Below are 23,883 nucleotides of genomic sequence, written 5' to 3'. Positions count from 1 at the left end.
ATTGAGCAAGGCGTGCTCTGCAAGGCATGCCCTGTGATATGAGAGCCTCATCAATTCCGAGCTGTAGCCCACTGCACAGTTTTGCCTGGAACTTGCTGTATGGGGCTCTAACTCCTTCCTTTCTTCCTGTCTTTGTGGCCAGTCAACCTTGGTGCAGATAGAGGCAGAGTGGTCTTACATGATCACTATACTTCTTGTTATTATAGAAATCACCCTATCGGGGATCCCTGGGTGGCTCAGCGGTTTCGTGCCTGCCTTTGGCCCAGGGCACGATCCTGGAGTTCCGGGATCGAGTCCCGCGTTGGGCTCCCGGCATGGAGCCTGCTTCTCCCTCCTCCTGTGTCTCTGCCTGCCCCTCTCTTTCTCTCTCTCTCTGTCCATCATGAATGAATAAATAAATAAATCTTAAAAAAAAAATCACCCTATCCAACCCTCTTCTATTTTTGAGGAATGAGGCCCAGGGCTCTTAGGGATAAAGTGGCAGTGAAATCAGCACATGTATTTCTAGTTTCCCTGTCTGAGATGGTTTTCACCTTCAGTGGTGATTGTGGGCCAGAGGACAGGAAGGAAGAAGGCCAGGGTCTACAAATTTAGGCTGGTTTGGGATTAGATAAACCCCACGGAGGTAAGGGCAGCTCCCCTTTGCATAAGCCAGACACACAGAGGGCTTTCGGGATAGATCACTCTTCAGCAGAGCTATGGGGATGTATGTTTATCTGTGTATCACCTCCTTTCTATGTGTGTATCTTTCTATGTGTGTATCTTTCCTTTCTATGTGGCAGTTTTCTCAGCAACCTTGTCTGCATTTACCTACCTCCTCATTTAAGAGATGTTAAGTAGCTGGGCAAGGATTAATATTATAACTTCCTAGACTGTGAAACTGATACCTTATGCCCTAATCGCCCTTAAATCATGGGAGAAAGGACCATATTATTTGTCAGTTCTCCTCATGGCCACTGTTATGACAGCTTTAGTAGTGGGTAAATGTCACTGGCTTCTCTTTGTTCTTACCTTGAAACAAAGAGGAAGATTTATGGTAATTGAATAATGATAATTGATAGACTTCATTGCATGATCCTAATAACATTTTATTGTACTCATGTGGAATTATAATAAAGCTCTTGTAATTTAAAACATGACTTGCCTGTCATAGTCCATGCTCATTGTTTGAGCAAGAGTGAATGTTTCCTCATATGTAGATCTGTCTGTGGATGTATTTCATTTGCATTTCTCTTCATTCAAGAATTATTTATTGAGAGCCTACTACATGGTAGGCACTATAGTTTATATGCTGGGGTTACATGAAAACATTAAAAAAAAGAGAAGTCCCTGCCCTAGTGAACATTATGTTTTAGTAGGAATAATCAGTACATATCATGCTTAATGGTGATGCCAGAAACAGGTGCAGATTTGGGAGAGAAGTTAACCCTAAGGGAATAGAAATAGTTAACTCAGTATTTCATGCTCTGATTTAGTCTCTTGATTAATTGTGCGTGTGTGTGTGTGTGTGTATGCATGTGTGCATTTGTGTGTGTGCTATCTTATATGTAGAGTGTTTTGTAATTATTTAGGGGATTTTTACTTTTATGTGTGAGTTTGAACAATGTTGATAATTGGGTCAGATGACAGTGTTTTTGAAAGCATTTTTAAAAACTACATCACACTTAAAATACCTAGGAATAAACTTAACCAAAGTGGTAGAAGGGCTATACTCTGGAAACTATAAAACATGGGTAAAAGTAACACAAATGGAAAGAAATGCCATGCTCATGGATTAGAAGAAGGAATGTTAAAATGTTCATACTACCAAAGCAATCTACAGGTTTAATGCGATCCCTATCAAAATGCCAATAGCATTTCTCAGTGAACTAGAACAAACAATCCTAAAATTTGTATGGAACCACAAACGACTCCGAAGAGCCAAAGCAATCTTGATAAAGTAAAACAAAAAACGCAACTGGAGGTATCACAATTCCAGATTTTAAGTTATATTATAAAGCTTTAGTAACCAAAACATTATGGTACTGGCACAGAAATAGACATACAGAGCAATGAAATGGAAAAGAAAGCCCAGAAATAAACCCACAATTGGCATGGTCAAGTAATCTTCATCAAAGGAGGCAGGAATATGCAATGGAAGAAAGTCTGTTCAACAAATGATGTTGGGAAAATTAGACAGCAACATGCAAAAGAATGAAACTAGACCACTTTCTTACACACAAAAATAAAATAGATCAAGGACCTTAATGTGAGATCAGAAACCATAAAAATCCTAGAAGAGAGCACAGGTAATAATTTCTCTGACGTCATCTTTCTAGATAAATCTCTTGAGGCAAGGAAAAGAAAAACAAAAATGAACTATTGGGACTACATCACAATAAAAAGCTGCATAGCAAAGGGAACAACCAACAAAGCTAAAAGATGCCTACTGATTGGGAGAAGATATTTGCAAATGTTATATCTGATAAAGGGTTAGTATCCAAAATATATAAACAACTTATACAGCTCAGCATCAAAACGAATGTAATTAAAAAAGGAGAAGAAACAAACAGATACTTCTCCAAAGAAGACCTATAGATGGCCAAGAAACACATGAAAAGATGCTCAGAGTCACTTATCATCAGGGAAATGCACATGAAAACCACGATATATCCCCTCATACCTGTCAGAGGGGCTGAAAAACTCAAGAAATAGCAAGTGTTGGGGATGTGGAGAAAAAGGAACCCTCATGCGCTGTTGGTAGGAATGCAAACTGTTGTAGCCACTCTGGAAAATAATATGGAGGTTCCTCAAAAAATTAAAACTAGAACTACCCTATATTCCAGTAATCACACTAATGGGTATTTACATTATATACGTAATGGAATATTATTCAATCATAAAAAAGAATGAAATATTGCCATTTGCAGATGGATGAAATCTAGAGAGTTTAATGCTGAGCGAAGTAAGTCAGGGAAGGACACATACCATATGATTTCACTTGTGTGGAATATAAGAAACAAAACAAATGAAAAAGGGAAAAAAAAGACAAACCATAAAACAAACTCTATACTATAGAGAACAAACAGATGGTCACCAGAGAGGGGTGGGTGGAGGTCGAGTGAGATAGGTGAGGGGGGATTAAGAGTATACTTACTGGGATGAGTATGGAGTACAGAATTGTTGAATCACTATATTGTACACCTGAAATGAATATACTACTGTATGTTAACTACAATGGAATTTTTAAAAAGTTTAAAAAAAACAGCTGCATCACACTATATAAATATATGGGTTTATGATAAATCTGTATTAAGGATGTGTGGGTGTGTGGGTATGTCCCATTTGATTTGATATTTAAGCATTCGGTGCCTGCAGTTGTATGGCTGGCAAGTCAAATGTCTTCAGGGCAGTGGGGCAGACTAGAGACCCAGAGAAGAATTAATATGGTGGTCTGGAGGCAGAAATCCTTTTTCTTTGGGGGACTTCAGTCTTTTGTCTTAAAGGCTGCTGCTAGCCTGTGGCTTTTCTTGGCAGGACTTAATGGACCGTTGGGAGCTATAGGCTATATGCTGTGGTCCTTCAGGTGTGGGCTCCTCTTGTCTCTGAGAATGGTAGGGTCTCTATTTTGTTGAGACGCAAAATGTGGCACAGGTGAGAGCTACAGTGGCACCATGTTGGCATTGATATTTGCTTTCACCTCTCAACCATTTCTCAGTAATTTGTCTCTGGATGATTGCTTCACGATAACCCCTGACCCTGTCTGTGCAGAGATATAGATTCTCTAGGCCCTGGCAGTCTCCTATATGTTCTCCTAATGCAGGGCCAGCCAAAAGTGCTAGGGCCATAGCCAGAGCTGTGTAATATAACAGAGGTAACGTGATGTTGCTTGTCCCAAGTCATTCAGTTGAATAGCAACACATAATTATTAACTGATAGGTTTTGTGCACCTCTTCTGTGTAGGTACTATGTCAGGAGCTGGGGGAGCAGAAGATTGAGCATGGTCCTCGCTCTCAGGATGCTTAGAGTAGCTGGAATATAGACTGAATGGAATTTTTCCTGTCCACGGCTATCAATAGTTGAGCAAGCTTGTTGGAAACCTGTGAGATAGCTATCAGAAAATCAATCTGGATAGGCAAAGTTGGACTCGGGAGACTCAGCTGCAAAGGGGCTCCTTTGAGTTGTTCACTAGTCCCAATCTTGGTATGATGGCAATTCAGGCCCATTCTGGGCTGCTGTGGTGAATCAAATGACAGGTCTGTTTTGTTAGGTGAGGTTATGACCATGGGTGATGCTCCTGGGTGCATTCATCTAAGAGGACATAGGAAACTAGCAGGGGATGAGAGCGCATGCACCACCCCTAAAGTTAGTAGGTGACAGGCCCTGTTCCTACATGCCATGATTGGTATCTTTACAGTCTTCATTAAACTTGAACACCTCCTGGCAATGTATTAAACTCAAAGTGCTTGAAAAGATTATAATCACTTCGTAAGGTTGGTAAAAGTTATGTAGAAGATTCTATAAGGTTCTTTATAGACTAGGTGTCCCTGACAGATTCCGTTGATAAAGAGTCCAGATGACATTAATTCATGGGCTTTTACATATAAATGAAGTACTTGCCATTTAAGCGGTCCTTTTCACTGGCCAGAGTAGGTAGCTATTGGTGTAATGAACTCAGGTATTGAGTAGAATATTGAATTTATTACCACATGGTTCTGGAATAAGTAAATAATGGACACATTGACTTCTACTTTATAGATTGCTGTAAGATAAGCCTTCTTTAGAACACTTAAAGGGTCTCTAGAGGTGCAGTGTTTTACTGCCACTAACCCCGTTATGACTGTTCTCGAGTTCCTGCCTGGGGGCCAACTCCCATGAAAAGGTGGACACTTAGGATCTTTTTGTGGGTAATGAGCATTTGGTTTTACTACAGTCTATAATTTGGACTTCAATGGCAAATTGTTAGTACAAACTTCTGAGCTTAGGGTATTATAACACCTTTTGTCAAACACCCATGCTCAGCAAACACTTTATGGCAGGAGCTTATTGTATTTTCTGTGAAAGTGAACTTCTCATCCATCCATTTAGGGCTGTCTTGAGAGCTTCCCTTTCTGTAGTTAAAAGTCCCTTAGGCTTGAGAGTACCTTTCTGGACAGGATTGTTTTTTGTTGAATTCTTTGCTATGCTTCCTGTCCTTTACTTAACTGTTGTAAAATCTGTAGCTGACTTTGAAACCTGTGAATTTTGTGCCGACCACCTTTTTCCTCTCTCAGTTGTGTGTGGAGGTAGGAAAGGAAGCGCTGTGATTCTGAGGATGAAGTTTCCCAAGCCTGGCTGGTTACCTGAGTCCCCTGTCAAGCTAGTGAAAAATGCCCCAGTGGACTGGGACTTATAGGGTAGGACCTGGGAAGTGCATTTTAAAAATGTAGGATTCTAAATGTCCAACCCTCATTGTGAACAACTGTTGGAGGCAAGAGATAAACAAGGCATCTTCCTCCTCCTGTTGGTGCCTGGCTGCCTTGTGGTCAGAATGGCATTTGTGTGCAAGCCTAGCAAGGCTGTCCATTGCTGTGCTTATTAGGCCTGGGCGCCTATGTACATTTTTAGGCTTCTTCCATGTAATGGGACTGTAACATCTGTATTAAACATGTTATGCAGCATATTATTCATATTTTTGTAGAGCTTTAAAGAAACTATACCCACCCTTCCTATCACTTGTGCCTCCCTCACTACTATCTTACTTGGTCTTTGAGCAAAGAGCACTGGCCTGAGAGACAGAAGACTGGACTTCTGGGCACTTCAGCTAATGATTCTGAGGTCTTGAGTTTGTCCCCTCACTTTTAGCTGAGCTTTACTTTCTTCTCTTCCAAAAGCAGCATATTTTCTTTTCTTTTCGAGCTTTCTCACTGGTAGGATCCAGTGAGCTAGCATGCATGCAGTCACTTTGTAAAAACCCAGTGACCTACTTCTTGATTCCCACAGTGGCTGGACCACTGTTTCTTCTCAACATAGTCACCAACCAATATTATCAACAGGTTGTAGACAGACAATTCTCAGAGTAATGATATGTTTGCATTTCCCCTTTCTAAAAATTCTTCTCTTCCCCGCCCCCCCACACCTCCCTGTGAGGCTTGGAACTCCACTCCCCGATTCCTTCCTAGGAAATAGGACATGTTTTGCCTGCAGTGGGTGTCTAGTGTTGGAGACTCACCAGTCAGTAAGCACATGGAACTTCCTCCTTGGCCTTTTTAATAGTTTAATTCCAATCACGTTGTTAAAGCAGTATTTCACTACTTCTGATTTTCCTAATTATCATGCAGACAAACAGTGGGGATCATGACATTAGAATAAGTGAGTGGCTTATGATTTTTGCCTCAGAAAGAGAAGCTCTTGCTGTTTTTCTCCCCCCTTGAGCAACACAGCAGTAATAAATGAGCAAGTCCAGAGTACTTTATGATAGATAGTTAATGGTGCTGTGCCTCAGCCAACAGGCTTGTTTCCACAGCATCTGTCACAATTCAGAGTCATTAGCATACCTTTAATGGTTTCTTTTCAAAATAATTTCTACTAGGGCATTTAGAATGCATCAAGGAAAAATATTGAGTTGTAGAGATGAGGAATTTTAAATGTAGACAAATGGTTTCATTCTCTCAGATGTAATTTTGATAAAATTGAGAAACCACATAGCAACATATTATACAGTCTAACACAATTGACAGCATTTAATGTACTATCTGGGAATTATTTTTTTCAGGCATTCTAAAATAATTAAGAAAACAAATTTTTAAATAAAAATCTTAATTTAAAAAATTACAGGCTTTCTTAGCACCCTGAATCTCACAATAGGCCGTTTCATCTGTTGTTGGACTGTCCCTTGGTTGTCTTTCACACTCCATTTTATGATCAATCACGGAATCAATGTTTTTCTCATTTTACAGAGATGAGAAACGTTTTGTCAGTTGTGTATCATTTTTACATAGTACTGGTAAATATTAGCCTTGTTATTTATTAAATAGTGAGGGGGAGATCTTCAGAGAAGTAAATTAGCCATCTTTTTCCTGAAATGTCAACTGGAGGTGAGAAGAGATCTTTATTAGATTTTTAAATAGGAATGCATTTACAATGATACTTTTTTTTTTTAAAATGACTTTCTTTTTAAAAATGAGAGCCAGTGTGTACTTTTGCATGTATTCATAGCTATTTGAATAATAATAGTTCCTTATATTTGCAAAGGATCTCCTTTTTCTAGATATATTTGTATGTATTTTTTTTTTCACACTTAATGTCTACAACAGCACTGTGAAGTAGACTGAGCATATATTTTGCCCATTTCTCAAGGCAAAATTGAGATTATCCAGGAGGAACATGGGCATATATGGGCAGGCATATACAGCTGACAGTTGGAAGGGCCAGAGCTTCTAACTTATGTCTGTCTTTTAACTCCATTCACTGAATGCTGTTGTGACTCTGCTCCTTTGGCGTGATTTCTGTAGCCTCACCAACATTAAAATCTTACACCTTTGTGGAGAGACTCTGTTTTTTCAGTATCATTTTCTTGGTGTTTTGAAATCAAATAATTCAATTTTCAGAGGTCTTAAGACTTATTTTTAAAAATTTATTTGATATTGATACTCTTTGAGGTCATTTATTCTGTGTCCTAGTTTTTTTTTTTTTTTAATGAGGCTACTTAAAATTGAAAATCATTTGTCTGCATTGGGAAAGGGTATTATCCATTTTTGGAGGATTTAACATACATTTCTGCATCCTGTAACAACTACTATTATACCACTTCGGCAAGTAAATATAGACTCATTAAAAGATGGAATCTGCAATTTAAAATTTTATATTAGTATATGTGTATGGTTAATCTTCATCCATAGAGTCTAAGAAAGCTTATTTTCATGTTTTTGTTCCACACAGCAGGACAGTGTCAGGGCGAGGGAAGTAGGTATATATATATCCCTTCTCTGGAATATTTGGGGATAAGTTCTGAAAGGTATGCATACTACTTTCCTTCACATTCTCCTGGTCAGAACTAACTTACTGCTCCCCACCCAACATCAAGGAAATGCCCCTACTCCCTACCCCTGGCTCCTACCCCCATCCTTCATGTTAATGAGCCCTGCTAAACATGGTGAGATGGATATTATGAGGAGTTATCAGCCTGCCAAAATTACATGGTCTTCAAAGCTGATATTTGAGCTTTCTGATGTGAAGCCAATTTAAAAAAGTATTTAGGTATTTAACATTTTTTGACAACTCCTTTGCGATTATAAATCATATTGACTTTTTGATTACATATATTCATTTGAAAATACCAAATACTATTATTTTCCTAGATATTATGGTGATCAAAAGTTGTCAGTAAAACCTAGAATCTTTGAAAAGGGGTGATGGACCAAATGGAATTCTAATTACTTGATTTCAACACATTTTCTCTTTCATTTGAATCTTTGAGCAGAACAGTGAAAAGCAACATTATCCTTGAAAAATTCTCTCTCAGCATCTATCCAGCCGTTTTTAATTACAGAAAATGTCTTCAAAATTTGTTTTGCCATTTTAAAGTTTTAGCTGTGAGAAAGTCAATTGTCAGTTGTGCAGTGGAGGAAGAAAATCTTAAACTAAAAAAGCCATTTATATATTATGTTGAGTAGACATATGATATTTGAACATTAGTGGCTGATTTCCCATAGACCATTTTTCTTCTTGAGTTTGGTATCCTTGTTGGTCATGTAAACACAGAAGCATCTCCACTGTCACCAGTTCATGGCTGCAAAGTATGACTGGTGTGAATCGTTTAAAAATAAACTAAAATCAAATGGTAAGTGTTCTTCCTTCTATGAGAGCCTCCCTGAAGCTGTCTTATTGATTCTGTTGGAGCTGGCCTTGCTCACAGGCCTTGCTTTCCTCCTCCTCCCTCTTCTTTCCCTCTTTAATTTCTTCCCGCCCCCCCCCTTCCAAAAATTGCCTTTAAAAGCACATCCCTTTGAATATCCTCCAAGGTGATAAATCTTCATCAACTGAGAATAGATTTGATATTTTGGGAGCAGACTGAAGTTATTTAGAATCAAGGCTGTTGGGTGATGGAACTGTAATAACATTTTCAATTAGAGGCAGGGAGTGCCTATAAAGTAATGAGACCAGTTTTCTTGACTTTTTGGAAGACTTGACTAAAAAGGAAGTTTCAGAATAGAAACTCCAACTGATGTTTATGTTTGTTTTAAAAACCTAGGTTCATTATTTGATAATGACATCACAAAATTTATGTATCTATTTATTCACTAATTTTTGTATTTGCCCCTACGTCTTTCTCCTAATGGCGGTGTTTTGTGGCTGCCTGTGGAGTCATTGTTACATTTTTACTTTATGAGGATAGTCCTTTTGGAGTTTTTACTGATAATCTGGATATCATATTTGAAATATAGTAATTAAACTGACACATACAGGAGGAAATCAAACTTTACTCAATGTTTAATTATATAAATTGGGTACCTGATAGATTTCTTTTTTTCTTTTGGAGTTTAACATATGAAAATTGGCATACAGGTTTTTGTGCTTATCTTAAACATAATCATCATGTAGTTCTATATTATCAAATGCAATGATATTATTATAATACTATCAGCTAAATGATACACTTAGTGCCTATCAATTTACTTTGCTTGGGAAGTATATCTTTCAAAAATAAATTGAGAGAGGGATGCCTGTGTGGCTCAGTCAGGTAAGCGTCCAACTCTAGATCTTGTCTCAGGTCATGATCTCAGGGTCCCAAGATTGAGCCCTGCATCAGGCACCACGTTGAGTATCTCCCTCTCACTCTGGCTCCCTCTCACTCTGGCCCCCCACCTCTCCATGTGTGGGTGTGCGTTCACTCTCTCTCTCTCTCTCTCTCTCTCTCTCTCTAAAAAAGAAAATCAGTCAATCAATCAAAGTGCTCAGTGATTATACTAAACATTTGAGTCTTTCTACATCAAACATAAAACCTAATGGTCTTTATTTAAACTTAAAAAAAATCTGTTCTCATTTTCATATTTCTTTTGAATTTAAGTGGTATCTCAATTTTTAAGGTAATTTTAGAAACTGTTTTACGTTCTTAATGCTATCAGGTTTTTTGTTCATTTTCTTTTTTAAAAAATATTTTATTTATTCGAGACAGAATAGTGACACAGCTTGGGAGAGAGAGCAAGAGTGAATAGGACAGGGAGAAGCAAGCTCCCTGCTGAGCAGGGAGCCCAATGTGTGGGGCTCTGTCCTGAGACCCTGAGATCATGACCTGAGCTGAAGGCAGACACTTAAATGACTGAGCCATCTAAGTGCCCCCAGTTTGTTCATTTTTCTTTTCTTTCCCCCAACTTCTTGTGTCAAGTTTTAAAATAAAGTGAAAATACTATTAAATTTGCTTTTGAAACAGGCAGGATGGAAAATAAGTTGGTACAACAGCCAAATAGGTGTTCAGATATTGAGATTAAGTACCTTTTGTTTCTGGTTATTTGTGTTACTTGGTTTGTTTCATTTAATTAATTTTTCATTAATATAATTATGCCTTCAACTACATGATAAATCTCAGTGCTAATGGTACTGATTAGCTATACATATAAGAAAGTTATTTTAAGTTATTTTTTGTCAACTTGCTCTAAAACATTAATTTTACATAAAAAGCAACAATCTTCATTAGATTTTCTGGTATTTTGACAGAGTGGTCTATTTTGTAAATAAATACTGATTAGCTAATACCTTGAGAATGAGTAAAAGTTTTGCTTGTTTAGTAAAAAAGAATGCAGATTCATGTACATTATTTGTGGAACAGAAACCTGATAATGCTTAGTGGCTTGGCAAATATTTTAAGATGGTATAAAGGTTATTGTGAATTTGAACATTAAATAACAGAAAATATACAATGTAGACATTTCTCCTCATTTGAAGACATTATCTGAGCAGATTTTTTAATATAAATTTATTTTTTATTGGTGTTCAATTTGCCAACATATAGAATAACACCCAGTGCTCATCCCATCAAGTGCCCCTCTCAGTGCCCATCACCTAGTCACCAACACCCCCCACCCACCTCCCCATGCCCCACCCCTAGTTCGTTTCCCAGAGTTAGGAGTCTCTAATGTTCTGTCTCCCTTTCTGATATTTCCCACTCATTTTTTCTCCTTTCCCCTTTATTCCCTTTCACTATTTTTTTCTATTCCCCAAATGAAGGAGACCATATAATGTCTGCCTTCTCCGATTGCCTTATTCACTCGGCATAACACCCTCCAGTTCCATCCATGTTGAAGCAAATGGTGGGTATTTGTCGTTTCTAATGGCTGAGGAATGAATATTCCATTGTATACATAAACCACATCTTCTTTATCCATTCATCTTTCGATGGACACCGAGGCTCCTTCCACAGCTTAGCTATTGTGGACATTGCTGCTATAAACGTCGGGGTGCAGGTGTCCTGGCGTTTCACTGCATCTGTATCTTTGGGGTAGATCCCCTGCAGTGCAATTGCTGGGTCATACGGCAGATCTATTTTTAACTCTTTGAGGAACCTCCACACGGTTTTCCAGAGTGGCTGCACCAGTTCCCATTCCCACCAACCGTGCAAGAGGGTTCCCCTTTCTCCACATCCTCTCCAAAATTTGTTGTTTCCTGCCTTGTTAATTTTCCCCATTCTCACTGGTGTGAGGTGGTATCTCATTGTGGTTTTGATTTGTATTTCCCTGATGGCAAGTGATGCAGAGCATTTTCTCATGTGCTTGTTGGCCATGTCTATGTCTTCCTCTGTGAAATTTCTCTTCATGTCATTTGCCCATTTCATGATTGGATTGTTTGTTTCTTTGCTGTTGAGTTTAATAAGTTCTTTATAGATCTTGGATACTAGCCCTTTATCTGATACGTCATTTGCAAATATCTTCTCCCATTCTGTAGGTTGTCTTTTAGTTTTGTTGACTGTTTCTTTTGCTGTGCAGAAGCTTCTTATCTTGATGAAGTCCCAATAGTTCATTTTTGCTTTTGTTTCTCTTGTCTTCATGGATGTATCTTGCATGAAGTTGCTGTGGCCAAGTTCAAAAAGGGTGTTGCCTGTGTTCTCCTCTAGGATTTTGATGGAATCTTGTCTCACATTTAGATCTTTTATCCATTTTGAGTTTATCTTTGTGTATAGTGCAAGAGAGTGGTCTAGTTTCATTCTTCTGCATGTGGATGTCCAATTTTCCCAGCACCATTTATTGAAGAGACTGTCTTTTTTCCAGTGGATAGTCTTTCCTGCTTTTCAAATATTAGTTGACCATAAAGTTGAGGGTCCACTTCTAGATTCTCTATTCTGTATCTGAACAGATTTTAATATTAACTTGTTCATTTATTCACTCATCCATTCATTTGGTAAAATATCATATGTATCAGGCTAATAAGTTCAGTAATTGAGATGCAAGTTTGCACTAAGAATCCTATTGGGCACCTGGGTGGCTCGGTGATTAAGCATCTGCCCTTGGCTCAGGTTGTGATTCTGGGATCAAGTCCTGCATCTGGCTCCCTGCATGGAGCCTGCTTCTCCCTCTGCCTGTGTGTGTCTCTGCCTCTCGCTATGTGTCTCTCATGAATAAATAAATAAAATCTTAAAAAAAAAAAAAAGAATCCTATCTCTTTAGGCCTTAGCTTGATATATAAGTTTTTACTCTGCCTGAATATTTATAGAAATGGAATATGGGATCAGTCACTTTTGGTTAGAAATTCCAGGAGTTAACTTTGAATGACCTGTAACCATAAATTTAGTGTTTGCCATTCCCAATGGAGTGATGCCTCATATGACATGGGAGTTCAATTCCAGCTCAGTTTAGCCTCTTAGCCAAACCGAGCAAGGTTACAGGAAGAGTTCTACGTGATGTTCCAATCATAAAGTTCTAAAATGGACTGATTTTTTTTTCCAAAACTATTTAACAAGGGCCTATCCTGTTCCAAGCCCTGTTTGGTGCTTATTTTTACCAAATCTAGTACATTCCAAAGGCGTTGAGATACTCTTGAATTTCTCATTTTTTTTCTTTCCCAAAAAAAGGCCAACTAAAGTTCTTAGTTAAATTTTTTCCCCATGGTTAATTAAACATATCTTTATCAAGACCAAATATAGGAATCATCAGAATAATTTTAATGTTGGATATAGAATATCTACTTTTATCCATTTTATAATTTCTAATGGCTGTTTGGACAGCAGGTGCATACAAATGGTTCTGTTTATCATTTTTCATAAAAATGTTTATGTGGCCTTTGTAAGTCTGCCCTCTGAAGATGATGTCTCATAGAATCTCCGGTGTTACTAGTACACTTGCTAACTTGTGTTTCTTGATGTAGATTGTGGTTTCAATCAATTTAATTGATAAAATCTTTGAGCACTTATTGTGTGCCTACTGTCAGTGGTCTACATTTTAGTGGATCTTCAGTATCTATCTAACTAGCTTATTATTTTTTTTAGAAGTTCTTTCAAAACAAATTTTACTGATGCAAGTTGAATTTGCTTAAATGAGTATTACACAAATGATTGCTTACTCTTCATGTTAATGTTATCTTTTCAGCCTTCTCTTGCATATTTTCTTTTGGTCTTTCCCCTTTTCTTGATTCATTTTATCACTTTTAAAGAAAAGTTTGAGATCATTCAATCACATGAACTATTTTAACTTTTAGTAAAATATTAGAAATTCATTTTGATGCTTAATTCCATTAGCATGTGCGCATGTGTGTATAAATATAGACACACTATATTTTTTTTGGAGATTTATTTACGAGAGAGCATATGCATGCGTTTGTGTGTGAGCAGCTATAGGGGCAGAGAGAGAAAGAGGGAGGAAGAGAGACAGAATGAATCCTCAAGCAGATTCCCTGCTGAGTGTGGCGCCTGATGGAGCTGGGGGCTTGATCCCAGGACCCTGAGATCATGACCTGAGCCAAAACCAAGAGTCAGGCTCTCAACTGACTGAGCGATCCAAACACCCCAAGATACCCACAATATTAAAGAAATTTAGTTGATTATGTTATATATTTCTTTGCTCCACCAAAGATAGAATTCTGGAGTACCATGCCTTATTTGAAAAGTATTACTTAAGGTCATTTTTACATTTTTGTGCATATTTAATTAATTCTTTTAGTTTTCAGCAACACTGTCCCAAGATGAGACTTCTTAAAAGTTTATTAAAAAATAAACCCAAAAATCCAATAAGCCATCATTCTAAAGGGTGGTTTGAAAGAAGCATTCCCATTAATGTCAGGAGCAGCATAGGGTGTCATGGAGGTGTACCAACCCAGTACTGTTAGAGAGAAAAAATTTAGAAGGGAAAACGCAGAACAGAAGAAAGTAAAATTTTCTTTAGTTGCATCCTGTGTACCTAGAAAACCAAGAAAATCAACTGACAGATTTTTATAAGCTTAGAGAATTCAGTTACAGTAACTGCCTATAAAGCCAGTGAAGAAGGTCTTTGTGTACTGATAAGGAGTGAGAGGAAAGAGAGTTTAGGGTAGGCTTCCATTTTGGAAGACAATTCTGTAACATATAGATGATTACGTTGAAATAAAACCAAATATTTATTACAGAAAAATTTGTACCTATAGTATTGAAAAAACAAAACATATCTAATCCCACTCCTGATTTCTACTGTTAATATTTTACGTATGATTCCTGTTTTTTACCATTGTATATACAGACATACATATGTACACATGTATGCACACTTTTGAGGAGTATGGAGTAGGAAGGTCCAGGTTTGGGCTGATACTGTATTACTGTTTTAATATCTTATTTAATGCAGAAATACATTGTGCATATTTTTCTCTGCATTATTCCTTTTCTATGGCAATTTTTATAGTTTGGATTTATGAGATCTTATATACTGTACTGTAGTTTGGATATTTGATCAGTTCCTTAATTTTGGATGTCTATGTTGTTTCCATTTTAAAAAATTTTATCAACAAAGCTGGGGAGAAGAATATACCTTGGGGCTAAATCTTTGCAGATATCCATGGCATGTTTTCTGTTTTTTTGATGAATTTTTAGAAGCAAATTTTTTGGATGAAAGGTTATATTACAATATTTTTGTTTTCTCTCTCTCTCTCACACACACACTGCTAATTTGATTTGCCCATTCATAACCTTGTTTCATTTTCCAGTATTGTTTTAAATATTTTTGTTAAATTTTTAGTCAGTTCTGTCCATGTTTTCTTTTTATAGTAAGTATATGCTTAGAAAGGTGTGTCCATCTGTAAGATTTACTTAGTTATATTTCTACTTTTATGCTTTCAGTTTTTTACAATGAAATTTTAATTCACTCTTGTATTTACTTTGGTGTATGTTATCATGTGAGGTTTTCCCAGACAGTTTTGCTAGTATAAATTTTTAAAATAAATAATGTGTCCATTCTCCTTAGGGATATCTTGGTTATTTTATATCAATTTCTAATGTAGAAATAAGACTATTTCTGGTCTTAAATTCTGTTCATTTGCTATATTTGCCAACTCTTAAACCAATGCCACATTATTTGTAGTACTGTAGATCTATACTTTAAAACAGTTTTATCAAGGCAATTCCCTAGTCATGACCATTAATTTAAAAAATTCTTTTACTAATATGATTTATCTGTTCTTCACAGTGAACATTAGTCTCTTTTTGTTTTTATTAAGTATTTTCATAATCAAGACCCTTGGTTATTCTTTGTGTATTGAAATACCTTTATGCAGTATTTGGAATGTATATATAAACAGAAATTTTTGTGCTCCTAGTGTTACTTTAAATACCTGGTAGTTTATTCTTTAAAGGATCTGTTCATGCTTATGCCTTATTCTTACTCTTTTCTTCTCTCTTTGCCAGAATCTCGTGTCTCTATTTGCTACTAAACCATTTATTACTCTTGCATGGCTGGATATTTTGTGACCCTTACAGCCAATCAGATGCCTGGTGGTAGACAGCACATGTAATGTGGATTTTGCTATTAATAAATAGCATCAGTTTGTTATTTATTGAAGTTACCTGTGAACTTCATTTAGCTAACTCTTCCTGTTTTTATTATGAACAAAGAGGAGTACTTGTTTACTTTTTCAGAGGACATTTATGTGATACATTTTTCTCTCTTCATGTTTTATGGATGTTGTCATACAGCACTTTCAAGTCTATAATACTAGTCTAGATCCCATCATATCATTTTTAGCTTTTCAGTGTATTTCATATAGATATCTTCTTTTAATATTAAAACCACACAGGAGAAACTGTCTGAAAATTCTTCTGATGTATAAAGCCATGGATTCAGTGATGTGAAATTACAGTGGGTTCTTTAGTATCTTCAGAGAATTGCAATCATTAACACTGAGAGTGATTTTCTTTCTTAACTTGTAGTTGTTAGAGAACAATTTAGAAAATTGATGCTTCTGTCAAAAGTCTGGATGAGTAGGATACAGGCTCAGTCTGGATATGGCAACATTAAGAACCTCACAACTCTTACTGTGAAAAAGAGAGTCTATTTTATACTCCATTAAACTGTTATACATCATAAATAATTTATTTCAACTCTTGTTCTCATCTATATCAAGGTTGATAAACTAGTCACTGTAAGGATTTTTTTTAATGAATGTAATAATGTTTCCCTCTTCTCCTGCCTTGTGTGACTTTCCACATTCCTCTCTCTGATGTCTCTTGACCTTATTAGAAAGAAGTTTGTGCCTCCTGGATGGTCCCTGTCAACAAATACAGGCCTAGAGTTGTTATGGGGGACCCTGAAAGGACACTTAGAGAAGTTATGACTCAGGGTGATGTGCTCCCTAGCTCTCCTGCTTGTTAAATATGATTTTGGCCACCATCCAGTCTTTCTGAATCTGTTTCCTCATCTTTCAAATGACCCTAGGTTCTTCAGAGTTTTGTTCTGGAAATTCAGAGATGACATATGAAAGTGCTTTGTAAACTGGCATCACTGTGTTCCTATTATATTCTTGTAGTTGTGTTTGGCAACATGAGCAAAGATTAGGAGGTTCTACATACAGATTCCACAGTTGGACATGGGAAGCCCTAGTTCTGTTGTTAGCACTCTCCCACCTTGTCCTGTTCTTTTCATAAACATCTCATGCCTTCCTGACTAGACTCTTGCCCTGTCTGACCCCCATCTTTCCCAGCAGCTCACTGGAAAAGCAGGAGAGATAATGACATTAGGAAGAACAGGATTGAGTTCCTAATTTTTGTGGTCTCCGGCAAGGTAGAGAACCCCAGCATCTCCAGGAAGTGGGCGGTTGGCTGGTGAAGGTGAAGTTTGAGAGTTACAGTTTGTTAAGAAGGCTAAAGAGATAGAAAATAAGGAGGTTGTGGTTGAAGAGATGGAGTCTCAAGTTACAAATCTATGTAGGGGAGCAGAGCCTGCAGAAAGAACTACAGTCTGGGAACTGCTGTTCCAGTGAGTGGCTAATGGTCTCAGAGGGGATGTTTTGAAGAGGACAAGAAAAGCATTGTTGTGAGCTGAAGTGTGGTTATGCTGAGCAGCAGGGAGAGTCTTAGTGGAGCATAGCCTCGAGAGTGGCGCATAGATGTGGCTGCCTAGGCAGTAACTGCAGCGAGACCCCCGCCATGAAGTTGTAAGAAATCTTTTAAGTATGGTCTTCAAGGATGAGTATGAATCAGGACTGTTGTTGTTAAGTAGTGACACTGGCTGCTTCTTGTGTTGGATATAGTCACAAATTCGAGGATAGAATTCAACAAATTGCTGCCCTACCATTATCTTTTTGGGTCATTTGAACACACAGATCATAATGGCTTTAGCAGGAGGAATCATGTAAGAATAGATGAAAATAGGTGGGCCTAAAAATAAGGCACCTGTATGATTGGGAAGCATCAGCTTTAAATTATTTTGATAGGATGTTGGCCATTGAGATAATAGCTTCCTTGGTTGTGTTGGAACTTGGATCTTGGATGTGGAGTATGGGGGTCTAAGAGTTCCTTTGCTATCTTCTCTAAAAAAATGGAAACCAGCAGGGTAAATGCAACAATACCTTTCTCTTTCCATTTCTGAGTGCTAATAAGAATAATAAAACCATGTGCTTTTTTCCTTCTGCCCCCATTCTTAGCCTTATTGATGCTTATTTTACTTATATTTTATACATATGTATATATATTAACCTAAATTGTTTATTAGGTATGAATCTTACCAATAATACTTTTATTAGCAGTAACAGTGGAGCTGAAGAGTATTGCATTTTTTCCATGCTGCACAGTGAGAGCCACCAATAGTTGGTGGAACTTGTGAACCTTTCAAAGGCCACAGCTCTTGTGGCCTGCACATGTCAGCTCTTGCATCTCTTTGTGCTGGTGGACTGGTTTGGTAATTCACTGGGTGTCAGGATTTCTTTAATAGGTTTATGGATTGGATCAATTAGGATCACCTCAAAGAATTTGTATGTGGAGTCTTTCCCAACCCAGCAAGAATTCAAGACTCTCAGAGCCCCACAGTGGGTGGCATCCATCTCCCTCCTCTGCAACAGACTGAAGGCTATGGGCAAGCTCCAGCTAGTGAATCCCATGATGGACAGACTTTCTATAGGTTGTACCGAGGAACTGGGTGTTTGTAGCCACCATGTCGCACGTGAATCTGATATATGACATAACCTTGCTGGGCCTTGTACCCTAGTCTGTGTGCTTTATGGGGCCAGGTTGGGTGGGGAGCCCTGTGGAGTACAGATAGCTGGGAGTACTGCCAGCAGTGCGCCCTGAGAAGAAAGCCCATTACATCGGAATGCTGCTTCCTCCGCAGCTCCTGGATGCACTTCTAAGTGCCCATCTTGCCATACCTATGAGCTGATGGCTGCTGCCAGATGGAGGGGCTTGAATATATTTCTTCACACATTTAGTTATTGCCCTCACCGGTCCATGGAAGATGCAACAAACTCCAAGACTAGAGTGAATAATGGAGTCTGTAAATTAGAAGCCATCAGAGTCAACCTGGAGAAATGATTGCTAAAAGCCTGACGTTGAAGGAAAAAGCAAAATGTAAAAAGCAGAAACTGTTTTAAAGTACTTTGGTGATGAATATTCCTAATGATGGCCTTAATTCATCCATAAAACAAAACAAAAAACTCAGAAGAAGCACTTTCACTTCTGTCCATTGCCTGTAAGGAGGCAAGGGGAGGAAAAACTCTGAGGAAAGATTTCCTTTACAGATGGCCACAGATTTAATCAGGGATTTAGGATGCATGAAGATATAAGCCTCGATTATATAGAAAATGCACTTAGATGGAGCACTTTATTTCCCAGGGATGCCAGATAATTGAGTTATACCTAAAATCCTGAGCCATCTGAATAACACACAGGCATACACACATCTAGCTTCTCTGTGCTAAGAGGTGTTAAATGCTTTGAAAACTGTAATTAAATAGCTGACATTGTGCCGCAAAACCCCCATAAGCATCGCCTCGTGCAATTTTTCAGCATTCCGCACTAACATTTAATCCCAGTAGCTGTGACTAATCTAGTCTCTATTTGTATGTAACACATTCAAATTAAGAGGTGTGTGTTCTTGTTCATGTACTTTCTCATTAGCACTAATAATGCTAATGGGAATGACAAATGTAGTATGTTTTTGCCTCCTATCACTCACACCTTTTAGATAGCTAACTCCTTAGGGGAGGTAATTTCCCATGTGATACATTTATGGAGCTGTGTGTTTAATAGTTTTCCTCAAAAGAGAATATGTCCATAGGGGCTATTTATTAGCAGATGGGCTCTGGGGATAAGAAATTTGAATTAATCAATTTGAGCCACAGAAGAAATTATGATGACAATTAATATAAATGGGTACCACACTCATTTGTTCCTTTCAGGCTTTTTGGGCTTTTTTTTTTTTTTTTTTTTGGCTTTTTATGTCTTTCAGGCTTTTTTTTTTTTTTTTTTTAAATTTATTTTGAGATTTCAAGGTTTTTTTCCCCCCAGATTCTTGACTTTGATGCTTGAGTATATCCTCTTCATTCCTCCTCTGGAAACCTTCCTGGTTGTTCAAAAGACTCTTTCATGTTTAAGTGAGTAACTGACAGTTCTCAGTATTTGAAACCATGTAAAGCCATCTTCTTGTGAATACTCATCTCATTAAGGGCTGGTATGTTTGATTATTGTATTCCCTCCACTGTTGTAGCAAATACTTGGTTTCTTTTATGAGAGATCCGGTATTGCTCTGTTCAGGGATAGCCTGCTGCTATGTGATTTCCTGCACCACCCATGACTGCCACGTACTCATGTTCACCATACCCCATGCTTCATGGGAACAGTGGCTGTGTGGTCCTCACAGCTCCAGCTCCTCTTTGGGACACTCCTGCCTTCTTCTCCCCCAGGCTCAGAGATCTAAACTTTCTGCTTGGGGAGGCTTCTCCTTTCCTAGTCCTTTGCTGTTGGTGGGGGTTGGGGGGACTCATGGGGAAGATAGGTGTCTGAGAAGACGGTGGAGGAGCCCTACTACTGTGGACTGTATAGCCTGTGGGGACAGCTTTCTGGCATTCCTATTTCCATTCGACATGGTTGCTTCCTTCGAGATGATGGCATAGAGAGTGGGTAGGTTACCTGGGATCACTACATTTTTATGTTAACATAGTTCAAAAGTATTATAGACTAAATAAGAATGTGTCTAGGCTGGTTTGGGACTTACATCGATTTCCCCAAACCAAATTCCAGACGACCTTTTGAAACAGCCTATTTCCAAACTGTATACAGTGTATGGTCTATATTTCTGTGTTTTCTTGATGGGTTAGGTTACTCAGATTGTTTACTCAGGTTCTGGAAACAGAGGCACCAAGTCTGCAATGTAGCATGGAGGAAAGAATGTGAATCCCTGCCGTTATTAGCCATATGTCCTTGGGCAAGTCATGTAATGTCCATGAGCCTCAGTATTTCCATCTGTTTAATGGAGATGATTAATAGCCATGATACCTAGTTCACAGAATGACCAGGAACATCATTGGAGATAATGTACATGAAAGTGCTTTGTAAGTTGTTAGGCAGAGATGTAAACCAAAGACACACTTATGTAATATTTAACAATTAGATAGAGAAGAGCTATGTTGCCAGGTCTCTAAAATAATATATGTTTTCTTAAATTGTTGAAGGTACTTGCTAATTTTCCCCCTACCATTTTATAAAATCATTTTATAACACCACTGTATTGTTTTTAAGTAATATAGATTTTTAATGAATTAATTATCTTAATGGCAGTATGCTTTTTAGTAAAACACTTTACATTATTAATAAAGTACTTTGAAAAAGCAATGTCCTTTGACTGATTAAAGGATAGCCAATCTCTTTATGTAGCACAGTGCAGAAATACTAGCCACCAGATTAAATCTTAATCAGTAACAATGTTCTGCTAATTATAAGAGCTGCTTATATATAGGATAAATGGCTGTTTGTAAACATTGGATTATATTTAACAACGGAGCTGATTGCCAGCGACAGAATAAGCATAAGGTTTGCTAAAAGCTTTCATCAGTGGCTTGAAGTAGGTAGGCACTGCTGCCTAATATTTCAGTTAGTGTGGAAAGGCAGGTAATGACATTATGAATACATTTATAATGCAGGCCAATTTCTTCTAAAATGCATGTAAGTATTATTACTTTACCAGGAGTCTGTGAAATATGATTTATTTAATGCATTTCAGCCCCCATAATATTAAGACATAATTGAGATGCGAAGTAAAAAAAAAATTGCATGCAGTCAGTATGGTACATGAATCAGACTAAATTGCTTGTAATTTTAAAGGCACTTAGAGAAATTGTGAAATTTATATAATGCAGTCTTAGGTTTGGAAAAGGTTATGAGAACAATAGTCTGGTTATTTTAGTATTTGAATCCTAAATATAGGACTTTTGAATTATTATTAAACCTAAGATAGCTATATGCGTGAGCAAATCCCAAACTTTTTATGTCCAGTTCTCATTAAGTAATTTTTGTGAATTTTTCTTTCAAACCTCTCATATTTAGCAAAGTAGCTGAGCAGCATATAATTTCTATAAAGGCCATAATCTAGTTTTTATAAACTATACAACAGGATGAATGACAACATAAATGTTGCCAGCGTGTTTAGAAGGGATCAGTTAAATGGTACTTGGAATTTTGATGATTATTGCTTTGAAAAGACTGAAAAATCACAGGTCTTGGCTTTATAGTTTAATTACTTGCTTAACAATTGCTAGTGATTCACTAAATCACAAGGCTTCCAAACAAATAACATCAGTAACTGCTGCCATGCCTGAGCAACTCCAATTTTCTTGACAATGGCTACCAAACTGTGTTTAGCCTAATATAAACTGTTAGTTTAACAGCAAGCAATAGGAGTTTCAAGTGTACCATTGATGAGATGCCAGCAAATTGAGGGCTTTACCAGTGGTGACACTTGTATCAAGAATAACTTGAGCATGTTTCATCACGACCAGTTGGAGAAGAAAATATAGTAATTATCCACATCCCTTTTTGATACTGGATTTAATAATAACAGGCACCGTCCAGCTTTCCAGGGCTTCTAATTAATAATTGGTTCTTAAGAACACAGCTTGTGGTTCCTTGCAGTTTGAATAAGATTGGGAAACAGGGCAAGCTTAGGGTCCTTCGTACTTTTGTGGGCCAGGGTCATAGCTACTAGTGGCAGGTTAAAAGAAGTGCAAGATTCAGGTGTCCTGGTGGGAGAATTTAATTTGTGCTTTTATTGACCTATACTCTCTTTCTTCACTCTGTATTCACATCGTGGCATTTCTGTAAGTTCATAACTCTTCCATCTTGCCCTTTTACCATGGCAGGCTCTTTATCTCAAATAGGTTCTTCCGGAATTAGGTGAGGGCCTTTTTTTTTCTTGGGTAGCAGTCCCCGTCTTGCTCCCATGAGTTACCTTAACCTGTTCTTTAGTGTTTTACCACTGAGATAATGTAAAAGAGATATCAGACTTGCATTTAAGCAGTGATAATAACGTATCATATTTTATGGAGCACTTGCTTATACCAGGCTCTGTGCCAAGAACTCCACATATATCTCATTTGATGGTTATGGCATGAGGTGCTAATATTACTGTTCCTGTGATTGGAATAACTGAGGCTTTGAGAAGTTAAGTAATTTACCCATTGACACTGGGCTCTTACTTTTGCTCCAGACCCATGCTTTGAGCTACTGTGCCATACCGTCACTAGTATAAATGTGCCCCCTTAGTTTGTGAACATGATTTATTTAGTTGTGCCACTGTATGAAATATGGTCCTCCTTGGTATGGATAGATATTTAACAAAAATTTTTAAATCATGACCTTCAGTGATACATTTTAAATCATGATGCAGTGCACAGAGATAAATTAATAAACATGAGAAATAATACTGTATTCTATTTTCTGCCCTCATAGTTTCTTATTCTGTTTCCGTTTTTAAAGACAGTGGGTTGTAACCCACTAAAATTGATTTTGCAATCCACGAATAGGTAGCAACCTACAGTTTGAAAATCATTGAGAATCAGTGCTGGTCTTGTGGGGTTCATGCTAGTCAGTGAAATCTGTGTTTCTCTGGTTTTATACTTGCTTATATGCTGCCTCAGGTACTTGCACTTCTAATTTAGTTAGTTTTCAAATTTTGTGAGACCTTAGTGTTGCTAGTAAACATTTGTGAGTGATTGAAATCTAAAGATGGATTAATACCTTTCCTGAGGCTCAGAGTTTCTCCTTTGCCATTTCATCATGGTCCTTGGGGTTGTTGTGGAGTCGTGATTCAGGGTTATAGCCAGGTTATACTTTCCAGAATCTGCCTCCCTTTCTTTCTAAGGTTCTCCAGTGTCAGGCAAGTTCATTATGGCAGTTGAAGGAAACCAAAGTAGAAAAAAACAGTCTCTCTCCAATTATACCTCTTCCATTTTGTCTCCTCTTATGCTGGACACAGTATATAGAACTGA

At 37.6% G+C, this 23,883-nt stretch overlaps 1 protein-coding gene and 1 pseudogene across 2 annotated transcripts in view; one reads left to right on the top strand and one right to left on the bottom strand.

Annotated features, from left to right (window-relative positions):
• The window catches only part of CHCHD3 (coiled-coil-helix-coiled-coil-helix domain containing 3), a 277,973-nt gene that overhangs the window by 114,765 nt on the left and 139,325 nt on the right, over positions 1–23,883 (top strand). The gene's annotated exons all lie outside the window — the stretch shown is intronic.
• Positions 18,147–18,761, bottom strand: LOC140608533 (large ribosomal subunit protein eL15-like; annotated as a pseudogene).

Source organism: Canis lupus, chromosome 18 (genome assembly GCF_048164855.1).
Source record: "Canis lupus baileyi chromosome 18, mCanLup2.hap1, whole genome shotgun sequence".
Lineage (NCBI taxonomy): Eukaryota > Metazoa > Chordata > Mammalia > Carnivora > Canidae > Canis > Canis lupus.
The sequence above is the reverse complement of the archived record's forward strand: the minus strand, read 5'-3'. Positions and strand labels throughout refer to the sequence as shown.